The sequence below is a fragment of the Ceratotherium simum genome, unplaced genomic scaffold (assembly GCF_057802395.1).
Source record: "Ceratotherium simum simum isolate JZ-2026a unplaced genomic scaffold, ASM5780239v1 HiC_scaffold_47, whole genome shotgun sequence".
NCBI lineage: Eukaryota > Metazoa > Chordata > Mammalia > Perissodactyla > Rhinocerotidae > Ceratotherium > Ceratotherium simum.
The window spans coordinates 33,678-51,598 of record NW_028261263.1 but is presented as its reverse complement, the minus strand read 5'-3'; the positions used below and the strand labels follow the sequence as shown (position 1 = coordinate 51,598).

The window sequence follows — 17,921 nt, the reverse complement described above, 5'->3', positions numbered from 1 at the left end:
CCCTAGGCTGGTGGCAGGTCTCTAAGCGTCCCCACAATCCCCATCTGCCTGGTCTCTCCTGATTGGGCACAGGCCTGCACAAGCACACAACCTTTCATACCCCCGGGGTTATGTGCATCCCATCAAGGCCGCTGTGTCTATCTCATTGTGTGGTTGTCCATCTCACCTTGCTGGCTGATTCATCGCTCTGTTCTAGATCCAACCTCAGGCGGCTACAAAGTTGATCTTCCACGTAGCTTGCCACTGAGATGGCTACTGTTTCCAGAAATGCTTAGGGGCCGGGCATTGCCCACCCATGGCGACATCAAGTGGGCAAACTCTGACAGTGAAGCCGTCCCCCTTCAGGCTTGCCCCGCTCACAGGGCCGTCACACTGAGGGTAGGAGGAGGGGACCTGCCCTGGGCAAAAACACCACAACTCTCACTGTTCTTCCCTCAGCTTCAAATGCTCCTCAGTTGGTTGTATTTATTTGGTCTCTTCCCAGTGGCCTGACCTGGTTGTTTTCTGACAGCGTGTCCAGTGTGATCGTTGCTTTCTGGGAAGAGGATTTGCTGAATTCCTCACTCCACCATTCGGTGTGTCCTGCCGCCCCACCCCGATCACTTTCTGAAGGCGCGTCCTTTCAGCAATCTGAGGACCCAAGATTGTGAGTCTGTGTCCTGGAGGGATTTTGAGAAGAGCTGGTGGGATGGCAGTATTGCAAAGCATAAAGTCTTGCTTCCAGAAAGCTCTCTGGGATCCTCAGCATCTTGCTGTTTTGGAGTCAAAGCCCTGAGATCTTTAAAAAGCCAGCAATGTTAGAACGTGGGCAGGACAAACAAAAGTCTCTGGGCTCCAACACCAACTAAAATATTCTGAATTTCTAGTAACCTGAGATGAGTGGAAAGGAATTGGGAGTGTGGAGTGGAGGGGCGGTTTGGGCCAACCACGCATCTGGGAGAAGAAATGTCATGCAGAGCAGCCTTTCTGTGGGCATAAGGGTGAGACGTGTGCAGACCCCCGCTGCACACATTGCTGCTGCTGCCCTTCAGTTCCCTCAGCCCACTTGAGTCCCTGCAGTCCCTGGGAGCCAGTCCCCAGCAGGCCCACAGTGTCCCCCTGGAGCACCTGCATCCACTCTCTGCCTGAAGGCTCTCTCTTGCACTGGGAGGTTCCTCTCCTGCAAGCCTGTGCCAGCCTGTAGCACAGAAACCTTCATGACCCGGGGTAAATCCTCCACCCACGGGGACAGAGCCAGTGGGGGTGGGATCTCATCTCCCAACAGGACTAGGATGGATGCTCACCTCAGTGCTCCCTCGTCAGGCCCCGCACTGGCTCTCCTCCTCCAGGCTCCCTTCCCCATGGCCTCCCTCGGGCCTCCTCCATCACCCGCAAACAAACCACTTGCCCTACATCCTTGTCTGCTTTGGGGGCCCAAACCCTGCCGAGTCTCCACGCTGGCTGTGACTTGGAGCAGGTCGTCCAGCCTTCTGGACTTGAGCTTCCTCACCTGTAAGATGGAGACAAAAGGCCTGCCTCCCGGAGCCATCAGAGGAGACACAGCGTGGGAAGATGCAAACCGCTGCAAAGAAGGATGCCAGGTGATCACCCAGTGAAAACACCGACCTTCCCAAAGAAACAGGAGCTCGTGAGGCTGAGGGAGGAACGCGGGCAGCCTGTCCAAACAACGTGGAGAGTCACTGACGAGTGTGGCCGTGCAGGGTAGGCCCCCGAACAGTGGAAGAGCCATTCGACAAGGAGGGTGACAGGACAGAGGCTTCCAAGGAGAAAGATTTAAGTGTTGGAGGATCACAGAGGCCTTAGGAAAATCGTGAGGCCCTGGAACATGTTTACTGAAATGCTATTATTGGCCAGAAAAATGTGTTACAAATACCCAGTCCACTCTGGATTACTTCTCATTGGTTGTAGGAATGAGTGCACACTTGTGATTAGAACCCACATTTTGTTAAATATAGGCTATCTTTATTTTTCTTAACTTTTAATTATTGTTTTTGTCGATGAAGTGCCAAGCGTGGGTTTTCTCCGTTCTTCTCTTTGCATGGGTGGCCTCTACTTTCAGAAGTGGATTCCTGGTGCTCATCACCCCTGCTAACCCGAGGGACAGCCCTCTTTCAGGTCACACAGTGGATGTGAGCTCCAGGTGGGCAGGGACCACGTCGGGTCATACTGGTGAAGTTACAGTGCTCGGCCCATGGCAGGGACCAGCGCATATTGGCTGAATGAGTGAGTGAAACAATGAACGAATGCATGAATGAGTACATGAGTGCAGGAGTGAGTGAGTGAGGGAATGAGTGAAGGAATGACTGGGTGAATGAAGCAATAAGTGAATAAACCACAGAAGCTGGATCCACAAAGGAGGAGACTTTATCTGTGGCGGGCTCACAGGGGGTCACAGCACAAGCCCTGGACGGTGGCATGGAGCATGTCCAGCTGTCCTTCCAGCGCTGAGCCTCCATCACCTGCAACACAGTGTGGTCCTGGATCTTCTTCAGCTCCTCCTCAAACAATGCTGAATGTTCCCGGGAGCAGGGCAGCAGGAAGGGAACCTGAGGAGGGACTTCCCAGACCCTGCGCCCTGGAGGACCACTGTGACAGCCTGGCAGGGGGCTCTTAACACGCTCCGGGCACCAGGCTAGAGATGCTCAAGCCATTCCTCAGGGAAGTCTCCCAACAGCCCATCAGTAGGCCAAGTCCTACTTGGCCTACTTTCCTCATTGTACAGATGGGGAAACTGAGGCTGAGAGCCTCACCTGCATCACCAGCTAGAAAGAGGCTGAGTAGGGACTAGGACCCCTGTTTCTCTGACTTGGGATCATTCCAAACCACTGTCCTGCGCTGCGGCCTCCTCAGGCTCAGGGGTCCTGGCCTCCCTGGGGCCTGCACCCTTCTGGGCGCCAGTCGTCACTGAACTAAAGGCACAGGGTCACTCCATCTGCCTGGGGCTGGGTATGGTGGCCGGGGAACGGTCAGCCGTGGGCGCTGTGGGCTCTCCCAGTACCAAGGACCAGCCTACCCCCGCACAGAGTGAGGTCTCTCTGGGCATCAGGACCAAAAGTTCTCAGAACTTTAAGGAAAAGAGGTCCCTCCCTGAGCATGTGGGAGCCCTTCTCAGGCAGGCCCCATGGGGTCTAAGAGGCACTGGGTTCAAATCCCGGCTCTGCCACTCTGCAGGGCACAGAGGGGGCAAGTCTCTTTGAGCCTCAGTTTCCTCATCAGTGAAATGAAGACAATAATTGCTCCTCCCCCAAGGAGTTGTGGGGAGGATTCAAGGAGATAGCTCAAGAGGAGAACAGAGGCCCCGGTAAGTGCTCATCACCGTGAGCTGTTCCTGCTGATGTCACCCCACTGAGAGCCCCCTGGGGCCCTTCGCCTCTGCCCACTCTGATCTCCCACCAGGCATGCCCTACTCGCTCTGACTCCGCTGTTCCTCTGGAATGCCTTTCTCCACCCCATCTCGTCCCACGGCAGTCAGCCAGCCAGGTGGGGATCCAGGACCCAGCCCCATCTCTCCTCCCGTGATTCCTCTTCATTAGAGCTAGTAGCTGTTGAGCTCTGAGAAGGTGCAGGGCACTCCAGGTGCAGCCTCAGCGAACTTGTCTGACACCACCATGAAAGGTCGGCTGCCACCCCACTTCACAGGTGAGGAAACCGAGGCTCCAATGGCAGTGCCTCTCCGAGGTCACCAGGGCTCTCTCCCTCATCTCCACTGAGCAGGGCCCCTCCATCGCAGAGGCTGAATGTGCTGGATATGTGGGATGGGGCTGGCACAGCGCCTGAGGCAGCCAGCACACCTGGAAGACCCTGAGTTGTGCTTTGTGCACAATGACCTTCTCCAAAGCCTCCAGCCCCGTGCTCTGACCTTCTGGCACCTTCTATGACACCTCCACTGTGTCTTGTCAAAGTCACTTCTGCTCACACAAGCTCAAGTGGGTCCTGCTGTTGCAACTGAGAACTCCCCCTGGAGGGAGCATGTTCAAGGAGGTCCCTGTGACTCACTGCACTGCCCTAGATGTGCTTTCCCTACTGAGGATGGGGCTCTGTGCTTGGAGGGAGAGGGAGCAGGCAGGAGTGTCCAGACCCTCATCATCATCTGTCCTGGATGGCAGGCCAGGCTGCTCAGCTCAGGTGAGTTAGGGAGCAGGAGGGGCATGGGCAAGGCCAAAGCGGTGTCAGTTGTGGTAGGGGCGGCACCAGGGGTGACGGGAGTTGTAGGGCCAGAAGGAACAGGAGCGGGGCCTTCCAGCTGGGCAGATCACCCCAGGTACCTTCATCCCATGCATCCTAGCTTCTCCTCCTTCTCCCTCCCTCCCTCAGGTCTCTGCTTCAGGGTCTCTGGACTCCCTGTTCCCAAACAAGATCACAGCGTAGAAGGAGACCTTGGGTGTCAGAGACTGTGACCAACACCTTAACATCACGTTTACATTATGAGCCAGAATCTCCGCCTCTAGGGATCGGTCCTAAAGAAGTAGAGATTTATGGATGCAGGTGTTCCTTTCAGCACGATGACGGGGGTGAAAAATCAGAAATGATCCGTGTTGCCCAGCAGAGGCTCTTAGGAAATTCTGAGGCCGACGCAGAGGAGGAAGAGGATTGACTGGCCAGGGTCCAGCCCTGGGGAGATCAGGTTCCAGAAGAGCACACCCCCTGCAGTCCTTCCCACACGATAGCCGCAAGTGCACACCCACACACACTTGCACGTAGACATACCCATGTGCATACAGATGCACACAGCTGAATGGGCACATGCACACACGTGCACACACACGTGCATACAAAGGCAAAGGACTGAAACGGTGAACACTGCCTGTTAAGGGCACTCCTGAGTTTCCACTTAATTCTTAATTCCCTTAGAATTCATTCTTTTACTATAATAAACGTTCATTGTCTTTGTAATAATAACCTTTACAAAGAAAAACTAAATAATGTACTTCAGTCCAAAGATGAGTGATAAATGGATAACATTCACCATGTGATTTTAATCTTGTTAGAATTATAAGAGGAATAGAGGCACATTCTATCAAGTTGAAACATCACGCAGGCCCCTAAAGGAGAAGAGAAGCGAGTGGCAATTCCCATCCCCAGAGCTGAACCCCATGGACAATTTGGTGCGTATCTCTCTGGCTCTGTCTCTCTCTTTCCGTCTGTCTGTCTCTGTCTCTCTCTCACACACAGATTCATTTTCGTAGATGCGTGTCTCCCGGCTGATATCACATATACGTGGTCTTACAGATGGGACGGATGGATCCCATCGCCTCGCCATGGACAGTAGCGTTCCTTCCAATTGCTTGCTATTGCAACCAGTGCTGTGATGAATAGTCTGGAAAATACATCTTTGAAAAGTTGAGCAGGAATTTCTGTGGGATGAAGTCCTGGGATCAGCACCGCCAGCACAGGCGTGCCTCTGGGGACTGCGATGTGTCCTGCAGGCTGGTCTCCAGAGAGGAGTGTCCTTTAACACTTGTCACTAGGGGTCTACTGGGGCCTCTGCTTCCTCACATTGTCACCAGGGCTGGTCGTCACCACACTGGAACCCAGCCCGTATGATGGGGCCCAGTGCCCTCTCCACACTGTCTCCATGTGCGCATCTCCCCCTCGGGGAGCTCGAGCATCTCTGACACATGCTGCCCCTGTGTATCACGTCTCGTTGGCGTTCAATGTGTTTGCTCTTTATCTCTTTTTAAAACTCTGACTTTCGAGCATTTTTTTGGACCCCAAGGATGCGTAACCTTTCCCTGGCCTTGTGTTATGAGGAATACTTTCCGGTTTGTGGTTTGTCTTTCCAGCTTTCTACCCTTTCTTGTTTTTGTTTTGGCCGCAGGAAGAGCAACGCGTTTCGTGTGTGGCTGCTGGCTCTGGTGTCCCACTTAGAACAGCAGTCTGTACCCCAAGATTATGCACATATTTACCAAAAGGGCTTTCTTTGATACATCAAATCTAGATTCCATCTGGGATTTTCCTATCAAATTAGAGAAATTCTATTTCAAATAAAAACAGAAAAGGAAAACCTCTCAGGCCGTGTGAAAATAAATGGGCAGACACACATGGCCACCTACGGCATGATTTCACTTATAGGAAACATCCTGAACAGATTTAAAAAAAAACAAACAAACAGTGACAGAAAGAGATTAGGGGTTGCCAGGGCCTGAGGGAGAAAGTGGGAGTGAGTGCTTTTAGAACAGGGTGTTCTTTTGGAGAATGAAATATTCTAAACCCATACAGCGGTGATGTCTGCACAGCATTGTGAATGTACTTAATGCTCATGAAGTGTACAATTTAAAATGAAAAACATTAAAGTGTTAAAAGACGAAAGTGAAATTTATTTTAAATAATCAAGATATAAACAATAAAAGAAAATCAATGTAAGAAACCAAGAAATAGAGAAACACAATTAGGAGGGTGGTGAAGGAAATTTGTGGTAAGGGAGTAGGTGGAACAGGTGGGACTGGAGGTTCTAATGAGGGAGGTTCCCAGGCCAGCTCTCCCAGGCCGCAGAGATTGGCCTCAGCTGCCTCCTCGTCTCCTGCAGGAGCCTGTGCAGGGCATGGCTCTAACTGCACGGAGGCTGGGCCCTCTGCTGACTCTCGTTCTCCTGCAGGAGCCTGTGCAGGGCATGGCTCTCCCTGCACAGAGGCTGGGGCCTCAGCTGCCTCCTGTTCTCCTGCAGGAGCCTGTGCAGGGGATGGCTCTCCCTGCACAGAGGCTGGGCCCTCAGCTGCCTCCTGTTCTCCTGCAGGAGTCTGTGCAGGAGTTGGCTCTCCCTGCACGGAGGCTGGGGCCTCAGCTGCCTCCTGTTCTCCTGCAGGAGCCTGTGCAGGGGATGGCTCTCCCTGCACGGAGGCTGGGGCCTCAGCTGCCTCCTGTTCTCCTGCAGGAGCCTGTGCAGGGGATGGCTCTCCCTGCTTGGATGCTGAGGCCTCAGCTGCCTCTTGGAGCCCTGCAGGCGGCTGTGCAGGAGATGTCTCTCCCAGCACGGAGGCAGGGATCTCAGCTGCCTCCTCATCTCCTGCAGGAGGCTGTGCAGGGGATGGCTCTCCCTGCACAGAGGTTTGGGCCTCTTCTGCCTCCTGGTATCCTACAGGAGCCTGTGCAGGGGATGGCGCTCCCTGCATGGAGGCTGGGGCCTCAGCTGCCTCCTGGTCTGCTCCAGGACATGGTGGATATGATTGTTCTCCCGGGATTGAGGCTGGGTCCTCTGGTGGCTCTGAGGGTTTTATCACTGTCACTGCAGACCCTCTCCCGGTAGCTGCTGATCCAGTCCTGTGGGACACCGGTGCCTCCATCGGGGAGATGGATGGAATATCCCCTTCCAGCAGCTCCATGCTGATCTCCTGTCTGGAGCTCTGCAAAGACAGTGACTGGCTCCGTCCCAGAGGCATCAGAGCCCTGCCCAGCTGTCCTTGCTGCTGCTTCTGCCCTCTGGACCTAATTCTCCCAGATCAGGCACACACCTGTGTCTGCACAGTATTCCGCCCCTGAGGAAAGACCTACACCTCAGGGGCTTGGGATAAACCTCAGGCAGAAGGGCGCCACCCCCGCACTCCACGTCCCACCCAGCCGGCCTTGACCTGGGCTTTGAACCTGACCGACCCCCCCAGGCTTCTAACATCTCACCGACTGCTCCTGTTCACGGTGGTCCACCCACATGAACCCGCCCTTCCAGGCACACATGGGGAGGGGATGTAGGGCTGCCCAGATGGGACCACAGTGGTAGCCTGGTTTGGAATGGCCTTCCCTGGGCCTCCCGGTGTTACCTTTCCATCCCTCCGGGTAAACGGCCAGAGCCGTCGGCCGTGAGAGGGGCACCAGCGTCTGCATCGGTCTTTGGGGGCTTTCCTGGGGCTCCGGCCCCTGGTCATTGGGAAGCAGCAACTAAACATGTTGCTCCTTCTAGACAAGTGCTAGACAAGTGAGCTCGCTTGGGGGCTGTGTTTAGGATGTGGGTGCCTAGTTACCAGGGTTCCAAGTTCTGTTGGGCTCTGTGAGGTCACTTCCTGGGATCCACTTACCTAAGCTTCCTCCTCACACAAGACCTTCCTAACGGCCCCCCGGGCTGCTGACTGCTCACTCTCCATCTCCATACCCTGTCCAGACACAGTCACACCAACACAGTCCACCCCACAGCCTCTGGGGAGGTCTGGACGCAACCGGGGCCCCAGCTTTGAGGACACAGAGTTGAATTCAGTCCTGCTCCTGCTTCTTGCCAGTGATGTCACCCTGGACAACCCTGCGCCTCTCAGGGCCTCCCCTCTCAGTGTCTCTCCTGTGTTCATGTCCCTCTCTGTGTAGTGGGGGTCATTCTAGCATCTACTTCCTAGGGATGTCATCAGGTGTATAGACCTAGAGATCCCTTCAGAGTCTGTGAATCTCGTGGGCTGCTCCCACACGTAGCTCCTGCACAGACTTGGCAGTGCAAGGATTACAGGAAGGGCTGGCTGTGGCAGAGAATACAACGCAAAGAGGCTTGGGTCTGCTGGGCGTCTGGGAGAGGCACTTCCCCTCTTGCCTGTTTCCCAGTGTCCCTAGGGAGGGTTGAAATGAAATGACGTTCAGCCATCATCTCCTTCTGGCTCGCAACCCTCCAGGGCCTCCTGTTATGTTTAGACTCAGGTCCAAGTGCCTGAGTGGCGGTCATCTCAGCCTATGTGGTGGGCAGCCCCCACAATGGCTCCCAGCCTTCCCGCTTCCTAGGCACACATCCTATGTAATCCCCGCTCCTCAGTGAGAATGGACTTTGCAGCTGGCTTCTAACCAATAGAATAGGGCCGAGTGATGGGATGTCCTTCCACGGTCGGCTTAACGAAAAGTCTGTGACTTCTGCCTGGTTCTGTCTCTCCTGTGTTCATTCTCTCTCTCTGTCTCTGTCTCTCTCTCTCTGTCTCTGTCTCCCTGTCTCTGTGTCTCTGGCTGTCTGTATCTCTCTTGGTCTCTCCCTGTCTCTCTGTCTCTCTCTTTGTCTCTCCTCTCTGTCTCCCTGTCTCTGTCTGTGTCTCCTCTCTTTGTCTCTCCTACCCATCTTTCTATCTCTGTGTGTCTCTGTCTCTCTTTCTCTCTCTCTTTCTGTCTCTCTGATCCACTATTCAGGAGAAGCCAGATCAGATATTATGAGCTTCCTTCCCTATGGCACCCCCTAATGCAAAGAACTGGCAGAGGGTCCCGGCCCACAGACAGAAAAGGCCTGAAACCCCCCATCCAAACTGAATCCTACCACTGCCCCGATACTTGTGAATGATCTCCGAGATGGCTCCTGCCTCTATCGAGCTTCAGTGGAGAACACAGCCCCAGCCTCCTGCTAGACCTTGACGGGGAGCCTCCCAGCTGACCTGAGCCTGGACCCTGGTAGAGACACTGTCAGATGCTCAATGATAGGTCTCGTAAGTGCTAAGTGAGGCTAATGCTGTCACCCAGCATAGACAGCTAGTACCTCCTTCCAAGCCTGGGTCTGGCCCTGCCATCCTCTCTCCCTCACTTCTCTCCTCCCCAGCTCACTCTAGCCACACTGGCTCTTTTCTCACCTCCTCTCTCGTCAAATTCTCTTCTGCCTCCAAGTCTCTGTGCCTTTGAGCTTCCCCCCAGCACGCTGTTTGCAGACAGATGCAGGGCTGGTTCCTCTTGTCCTTCTGCTCAGGGCACAAATGTCCCCAGGGGGGCCCTGTACACCCACCTAGGGGCTCCAGGCCCTCCCTCCTCCAGCACCCTGCTTCATTGCCCTGTAGCACCTGCTCTTCTTTTTCGCATGGATTTGTTCATGATTTTGTCCCTTCCACCTCTAGGCTGTGAGCTCCTGGAGCACAGGGACCATGTGGGTGCTTTCAGCACTGCCCTCAGGACTAACATGGGCCCTGCTCAGGGTGAGTGCTGGGGCCACAATAGCTGACAGAATCATGGGAGGATCTCAGAGTCCCCTCCCGCCTCTGAGCAGCTCCCATTGTGGACGTGGATGCCAGTAATCAAAGGTGCCTGTTGCTTTGGACAGGGGAACACCCAGAACAAGCCCTGGGCGTCCCTTCCCTGCTCCACTTGCTCCATTGAGCACGAGTGGACACAGGACACCCCTGGTGGTCAGCCCCAGCCTTGCAGCCCCAGACAGGAAAGCAGAAAGCAAAACACACACCTTTCTTTGTTTGGGGTCCTCAAGGTAGTGGTTCCACCAGGGCCGAGGGCGCAAAGGAGCAGGACCTGTGGGCTCCAGGAGGGACGTGAGGGACCTCAGAAGCCTCTCTTGCTCCCCACTTTCCTTACACTGGCCCTGGCATGTCCCGTTGACTCACAAGGCCTCCTCACCCCAGCCAGGGCAATGACTCCACCTCACTTCCAAAGGAGACCCCCGAGGCTCTGACACGGATGGCCTTGTCCCTGGTCCCCAGATAAGTCGACCAGTGCTCTGCCATGTTCTGCACTGCCCGGGGCCCCAGTCCCCAAGCTCTCAGGCTGCCCTCTGCTCAGCAAGACCTCGAGGGAACGGAATGCATTTTACAAGGACTCAGAGAACAGTGGGTCATGGATGGAGAACGAAGGTCAATAGACTCTTCTACAAGCCTGTGGGACCCTTAGAGTCACCCCATCTATGCACCCCAATTTACAGAGGCCTAAGATCAGGCCTTCTCTCCTGTAGCCCCTCCCCCCTAGGGGGTCACATCCTAGTTCCCAGTGCCCAGAGTGGTGGACACAGGACGCCAGACCTGGTTCTCTGCAGGCTGCTCTAGGGATGGTCCCAACCCCTGCATCCCCCTGTGCACCTTGGGGACCCCCTGCCCACCAGTCTGGCATCTCTCCCCTTCATGCTATGGGCCTGCGCATGTTGCTAGGGGACCGGATGCCCCTGCCCCATGGCAGAGCTTCCTCCAACCTCTTTCTTCCTTCCTCCTGTCACCTCCCCAGTGTGCACTTTCCTTCTGACACAGGGCTGGGCAGTCAGAGTGTGTGTGTATGCTTGTGTGTGTGAGTGTGTCCACGTGGGGATGCGTGGAGGAAAGGGCCCTACATGGGGGATGTTGGCAGGGGTCCGCCAGGATCTTAGGGGCTCTCATTCCCAAAGCAAACCCCTTGGAAGTGCTGAGGCTGGCCTAAGAGCTTGGAATGCTCTCTTCTCCTCTGGACTCTGCCCACCTCGTGGGCCCAGGGCCTGTCCCTGCTTCTCCTGGCCTCAGTTTCCCAATTGTCCTGTGAGGGTTGGACACGGAGCAACATCAGCCCCGATGAGCATGGACATGGCCCGGGATCTCTGCCCGCATGAGTGTGGCAGGGATACCCTCACGGTCTCACAGGCCTCTCTCCTGTGGGGCAACCAGGCCTCCTGTCCACGGTCAGGCACACAGAGGGGCCCTGCAGACAGCACTTCGGGGGACACAGCCCGCAGCACACACGTGTAACACAACGGTCCCCTGACATGGCTGCTTTCATCTGTCCCCTCCCCCAGCCAACTGCTCGGTGACCCTCACATCCCCTACGTCCCGGGAACAAGCCACACAAGCCAGGTGGGCCACACGGTGCGCAGTTGGGTAGGTTGGACATCTGGGGACGTGAGGGTCACTGAATATACACCGACCTCACTGTCCTGGTCCACAGACTGCATCCCAGGGTCCAGCTCCATGCATGGCTGGTCCTGCAGACACGAAGACAGTGGTGGACACAGACCCTGGGCAGGAAGAAGGCCAGGCCGCCCTTTTCCCTCCTCCTCTACACCCCCCATCCCTGCCACATGAGGTCCAGCCAGTCCCTGCCTGAAGCCCTGGCGGGTGTAGGAGGAGCTGAAGGGAGCTCAGCTGGGCAACTAGTGGAGGGAGTCACTGTTATTAGGGAGCCCCCTGGGTGCTGAGTGATTGCACCCCATTTTACAGATGACCAGTGGTCCCAGCATTCAAGGTGACTCTGCTCTAAGTGACCAAGTCCAGACGTGAACAGGGGACTAGAAATCCTTGATTTTCACCAGCATTGAGCCCAGCATTGACCATCGAGGCCTTGTCCTGCGTTGGGGCTCCCCCAGCCAGGCGACCTCCTGAGTCCAAGCACTTTGGGCACCTTCTTCTCCCTGCTTGAATCCCAACACACCGTCCTGAGGTCAGAGTCACTGACCCCATTTTTCATGGAGGAAACTGAGGCTCCGAGAAGACACCACATGACCTTGCCTGTCACAGGGCTGTGAGGTGACGCAGCTGTGGGTTTGACCCCAGGTCAATCTGACCCTAAAGGCTCTGCTAGCACAGGAGCCTGAGGAGGTGGCCTGTGAGTCCAGCACAGAGGTGAGTGCATCCTGCATGGGGGCTCGGGGGAGGGGCACTGCAGGCTAGGAGTTCTGAATGGGGCAGGGGCTTGGCAGGGTCCTTGGGGAGGAAGGCTCTAGGGAGGGTGGGGTGCGGTGAGGGGTGCACGCTGGGGACGGTGTCTGGACCAGATCACACAGGGCCGTGACTCAGGCAAGGAGTCAGGCCTCACTACAGGTTGGTTGGACGTGAACGAGCAGTCTCATCAGAGCCTCTGGCGGTTAGATCCTAGATTTGGAGGGAGCTTGGTGTGGGCACCTTATCCACCTCCACTCAAGCCCAGATCCCCAAGAACCAACAGGATGAGAAGGCTGCCTCCATTTCCTCCCATGTACAGTGGGCACTGTGGCGGTCGCCTACCTCCTCCCAGGGCTGGGCATGCTGCCTGGAGGGCCCAGAGAGGGCTTCTTGTCAAAGTAGCCATTCAGGACAGGTCTGTGCTCAGAGAGCTCTGAGTGATGGGACCAAGGGCACGTCCCACCAGTGGGCTAAACAAGACGCTCCTGTCCACGTTGCTGTTGTTTATTCCAGGTGGACAGGGATGATGCAGCATCGCCCACCGTGTGGATGGAGAGGGCCAGCGAGGAGCTATGGTTGAAGAGCCTGAGACACAACGCTTGTGTGTGACCAAAGCTGCCATGGGTGTGGTGGAGGCTGAGGAGGAAGAAGTGCTGCTGGAGGCCAAGATGAAACGAGAGACCATCGGGGACCAGGGGGCGGGTGATTTCCATAACTGTGGGGGATGGCGTGATCAGCAGATTTTCTGGACCCGGCAGGACACCCCAGGCCGGCATCCAGCTCCTGGGCTTCTTGGCCCCTTTGTAGGTGTCGCTGGGGAACACTGGTCCCGGGCAAGAAGGGACTGGGAATGGGCTGTCAGGGAGAATGGGGAGGGCAGTCACCTTCTTTTCCTTGAAATCAGGGGACTCTGGGTCAAAACTCATGTTACTCTCCTCACCTTGGAGCTGGAGGAACCAGCCAAGTGCTCGCTGAGCATTGGACAATGTCCCTGCAACTGAGGTCCTGGCCCCACCTGAGGTGTCCCAGCACTTGGTGTGGGAGCTGTCCCTGGTCCTGAAGCCTGTGTTGGGGCCTGGAGGCTTGGAGGCACGATGGAAGGGCTGCATTTGCAGAGGTCACACCCACTGGGTGAGTGGGGACTCTGGGACACCTGAAGTCACAGATGAAAGTGACCCGCACCTGGGAAGGTGTGACGGAGGTGCACAGAGGGCAGTGCCTCAGTGGCAGGCAGGGCTTCATGCCCATGGGCAGCACTCCTTGGCAAAGGTCAGCTAGTCCTTTGGACCCTAGAGGGCAGAAGGCACCTAAGGCTGCCAGTGGTCCACGGCAGGCCAGGACAGCCTGCTGACTGGCAGGCATCAGGCCTGCAGCAGGAGAGGTTCAGGGTGAAACTGCTCCTGGGTAGCCTGGGCCAGCGGGTTGGACAGAAAAGATGGCCACCTGGTTTTTGTCACTCTAGTCTGTATGTGCTCGTCTCCCCAGCTAGCCAGACCCTGGGGAGGGTGGCCCTGTGGCTGAACGGCACTAGGGACTGAGGAGAAGTTGCCCTTGGCAACATCGAGTCCCTCCTCTTCATGTGAGGCCGGGTTGAGCTGGCTCCATGCCTGACCTCACCCCCTTGGTGACGGTGGGCTTCTTCAAGTCAAAGTCATACTAGGCTTCGGGTTCATGGCACTGAACACATTGGCATCCTCAGGGGTCTTCAACATGGAGGGGAGGGGCCAAAGGAGGGTTGGCTGTGCTCAGGACAGCCATGCCAGGGACAGGGAAATGCACAGAGACAGGAAGCAGATCAGTGCTTGTCAGGGGGTGGGGGAGTGGATATGGGGGCATGGCTGCTTCATGGGTACAGGGGTTCTGGTGGGGTGAAGCAATGATCTGGAACTAGATAACGGTGACGGTACACAGCATAGAAGATGTAGTTAATGGCCGGCCCTGAATTGTACAACTTTAAGTGATGAAAACATTAAACTTTATTGAATCTACATTTGAACACATAAAACATAAAAAAAATCACAAAACATAGAAAAGGGAAAAGACATCCTGCCCTCACAGGCAAGGTGAAGGACAACTCTAGGGTGGAGCTGGAGCCGTCCGGGCCTTAGTTGCTGGCGATGAGGACGGTGCTGCAGCTGCTCTACGCTGGAGCCACTGCTGTGGCTGATGCTGGAGATCCCACCAGCTCTGGCTGTGCAACTGGCCCAGGAGCTGGACCTGATGTGGGGCTGGAGCTCGTTCTGTCTCAGGCGATGGTGCCTGACCTGCTTCTAGAATTGGCTCCGGTCCTGAGACTGACTCTAGCTCTGCATTGTTGACAGATTTGGTGCGGGAGCTAGTGATGGCAATGGCTGCTGCTCTGGAGCTGGTCAAGTGTGGGAGCTGGAGGGAGCTCTAGTTCTGGAGCTGGCTGCAACTGAGCTCTAGAGCTGGCGCCAGAGCTCTCACTAGTCCACAGCTGGAGCAGGATCTGGTGCTATGTGGCTCGAACTTTGTAGTTTGAGGTAACTCTGGCTCTGCTGCTGGTGACTGAGCCTTCTCTAGCTCCACAGCTGGTAAACAACGTGTCCTGACCTTTAGATGGGGTCAGTGACATCACCAACCCATCATGAGCTGTCCATCAGATGGTGGGAGCACTCCAGCAAATAGCATCTATTACATTAGTGTTATTTCATCTCAGTTCCAGTTACATATTTATTTTAAATATACTTAGAAGGAGAATAGGATAACAGAAACCATTTACTCTTTGCTGAGATTTAACAGAGCACACCTTATTGATGTCGTTTTTTAAGAAATATTACACAGTGGAAGACACCATTCTCCTTCCTCTCTCTTTCCTGCCCAGAGGTAACTACCGTCTTGACGTTAATACATGTATTCCGTACACATTGTCTTTTGCAAAAAGACAATCGTCCCAAATTTGCTGAGGTTTTTGTTATAAGTGGCCATCAAAGATATGCGTCCTAGTGGATACTGTTAAAAACTCTGTCCTTTCAAAGTAAAGACAACAGTTCAACAGTTAGTTGAGAAGGCACCTGCTTTGTAGATATGGTTTTTAAAAGAGAGGTTTGAAAATATCTCCATTATGTTACCATTGACCCTCCTTATTTGGAAGAGTTATGTTCTGTCAATTCTTCGCTGACACTGCATGAGCAAGAATGAACCAGTGCTCCCAGGGGAAGGACAAGGTGAGGTTTCTGCAGCCTCTGGTCGTGACATGTTTGGGAACCTCTCAATGCACAACCTTGTCTTATGTGTGTCTCTTGAAAGACACCTTATTTCATATAGATTGTTGATTCATTAGTTGAACTCTCAGCCAACAGCACTATCTATAACTCATGCCTGAAGGAAGCTCATCTAACACAAGCATTTTCTACGAAAGGCCCATCACAGGCTCCTTGTGCTTACGAACAGTACACAACACTTCAGCACTACGTTTGAGGGCCATTCTAAAGAGCAAAAGCACCAAGGAGAAGCACAAAAGGTGACAAACGTAGCACTCCATAGATTAGAAAAAGGACATTTGTTGACGTGAGAATTAAAACAAGAGTTTTAATACTGTAATAGCAAAAACTGGAAACAACCCAAATGTGCACCAAAAGAAGAAGGTCAAAGGAGATGTCGTTTACTCATACTAACATGTAACAGTGAAAAAGAATGGCATAGGTCCAAGCAAATTGTTACAAAAGTATCTCCAATGTAGTTTTGAGTGAAAAGAGGAGGTTGCAGAACCAGGTCCATGCCTCACAGGAACAGGTCTGCCTGAGGTTTGATCTCCAAGCAGCTCTATCAGGCCTAATGCCAACTGCTGTGAAAAAGGAAACAAAAATTCTGTTTCTGGAATGTGCTATTTGCCTAAAGAAAATCTTGCAAGCATGTGGCTGGTAGGTTCATCTAAAAGGACAGAGAGCTGAGACTTTGCTGAGCTTACAGAATAGGATTTACGAGTTCTTTCATTCCCTGATTCCTAAGGAATATTTTTAAGTAAATGTCTGCTTGTGTGACAACATTTCACGTGAGACTCGCTTGCATTATAACCTGGTAATGAGGTTGTGGGGCTTAGCTAACCATTACCAAGGCAAAGTTTTGCTGGCTCTCCTCTCTACCAAAAGCAACCTAAAAGTTGGGCAGGACTATTTTGGGTTAGCTGGTGGTATTTGGGCTGGTTTGCAGCACACACACCCAAGAAGTCTCTCACCTCTGGGCCTCTGTACTTGAGGTAGCCTCTGCCTAGAACCTCTACCCAGGATGTCTAAATGGCTCACTCTTCATTTCCTCATGCCTTGGCTCAAATGTCCTCTGAGAGGTGGACACCAAGACAGGATTAAACGGGCAAGGATTTTATGAGGGGAAATGCTTCTGTAACAGAAAATGGGGTGGGGGAGCCTGGCAAAGTGGGAGAGCCATCAGGCCATGATGCAAGTCTGACTCTAAATGAGGGGGAGATAGAGGGAAGGATGGGTCCAAGTGTCCTACACTGCTGTATAGTCTAAGGAAGGCTTAGGAATGCCACTGGGGAGTCCTTGAGCACAAGCAGATCAGCAGAGGAGTCCATGCCTCCCAGGAACAGGTCTGCCTGAGTGTCTATCCCTGCCTCACTCACTGATTCGGAGCAGTCCAAGGGAAGCACGACCTCAGTGCAAACAGAGGATAGATCTCATAGCCCAGCAGACTACTGACTTCATAGCTTTGGTTAATTACGTTTGCTGCAGGTGGAGGCCTTCGAGGAGCAGTCTCCTGGATACCATATCTTATCAGTCAGTTTTCCCTGATCACTCTCTGCAAAACAGCCCCACAGAACAGTAAAACATCAACCACATTTCAGACTGGATACAAGGCACATTCCAGGACAACAAAGTAATCTGAACTGGTGTTGGGAGTAGATTAAAACTGGATTACTTCTAGGGATCAAGCAATATCAAGAGAAAGAGAGAGAAGGAAGCAAGGGAGGGAAGACAGAGGGCGTTGGCCCTCAGCATTTGGCGCTAGTATTTGGGCATGCCCATCAGGGATCATAACCGGCTGCAAGACATCCTACGACAAGCCATAAAGTCAAAACACCTCATTCATTTACAAAAATGCATTTCATGTATTGACTTTTGTTTTAACCCGTCCCCTCATTTCAGACAGGAGATCCAGAAAAGGGAGACAACTACTCAGTAGCAGAACCAGGACTAGAACCCAGGGCCCCAGACTCCTGGTCATTCATTCAGGAGGGCACCCCTTGTTCCTGGCCGCCTGCCGACCTGTAGGAGGACAACATTGGTGAGGACAACCTGAAGGAACTGAAGTTCTTGCCTTCACAGAAGTTCAAAGGAGGTGCTTGAGCTGGATCTTAGAAGATGACTAGGAGTTTGCCAGACATCTGAAGGGCATTGGAGGCAGTGCGTGCAAAGTAGGGAGGCCTGAAACAGCGCTGGGATCAGAAGGCACAAGTGGAGCCCTCTGCTCAAGTGGATGAAGCGCTGAGGAGCGAGGTGAGCCCGGGAGGAGGATGTACTGTGGAAGACAACGGGGAATGCCTGCGGGGGGTTTTGGCAGCGAACGCCAATAGGAAGAACTACCCTCTAGCTCACTGTGGCTGGAGCAGGGACTGAGTGGCCTAGTGGCTGATGGGGGCGGGGAACGCCCACGACAAGGCCA

General features: G+C 54.1%; 2 long non-coding RNA genes across 3 annotated transcripts; one reads left to right on the top strand and one right to left on the bottom strand.

Annotated features, from left to right (window-relative positions):
* The first annotated feature begins 2 nt into the window (after positions 1-2).
* LOC147911203 (uncharacterized) lies at positions 3-5,578 on the top strand. 2 transcript variants are annotated; one of them, XR_015551442.1, is made up of 4 exons: positions 3-378; positions 512-1,580; positions 2,060-4,125; positions 4,989-5,578. It is a non-coding gene; the product is annotated as an uncharacterized LOC147911203 (long non-coding RNA). The 2 variants fall into 2 exon arrangements; XR_015551441.1 differs by having other exon boundaries at positions 512-4,125.
* A 1,761-nt stretch (positions 5,579-7,339) lies between these two features.
* On the bottom strand, positions 7,340-8,148 carry LOC147911202 (uncharacterized). Its single transcript, XR_015551407.1, has 2 exons — positions 7,752-8,148; positions 7,340-7,472 (listed from the first exon to the last, which is right to left on the bottom strand). It is a non-coding gene; the product is annotated as an uncharacterized LOC147911202 (long non-coding RNA).
* Between the last annotated feature and the right edge of the window lie 9,773 nt (positions 8,149-17,921).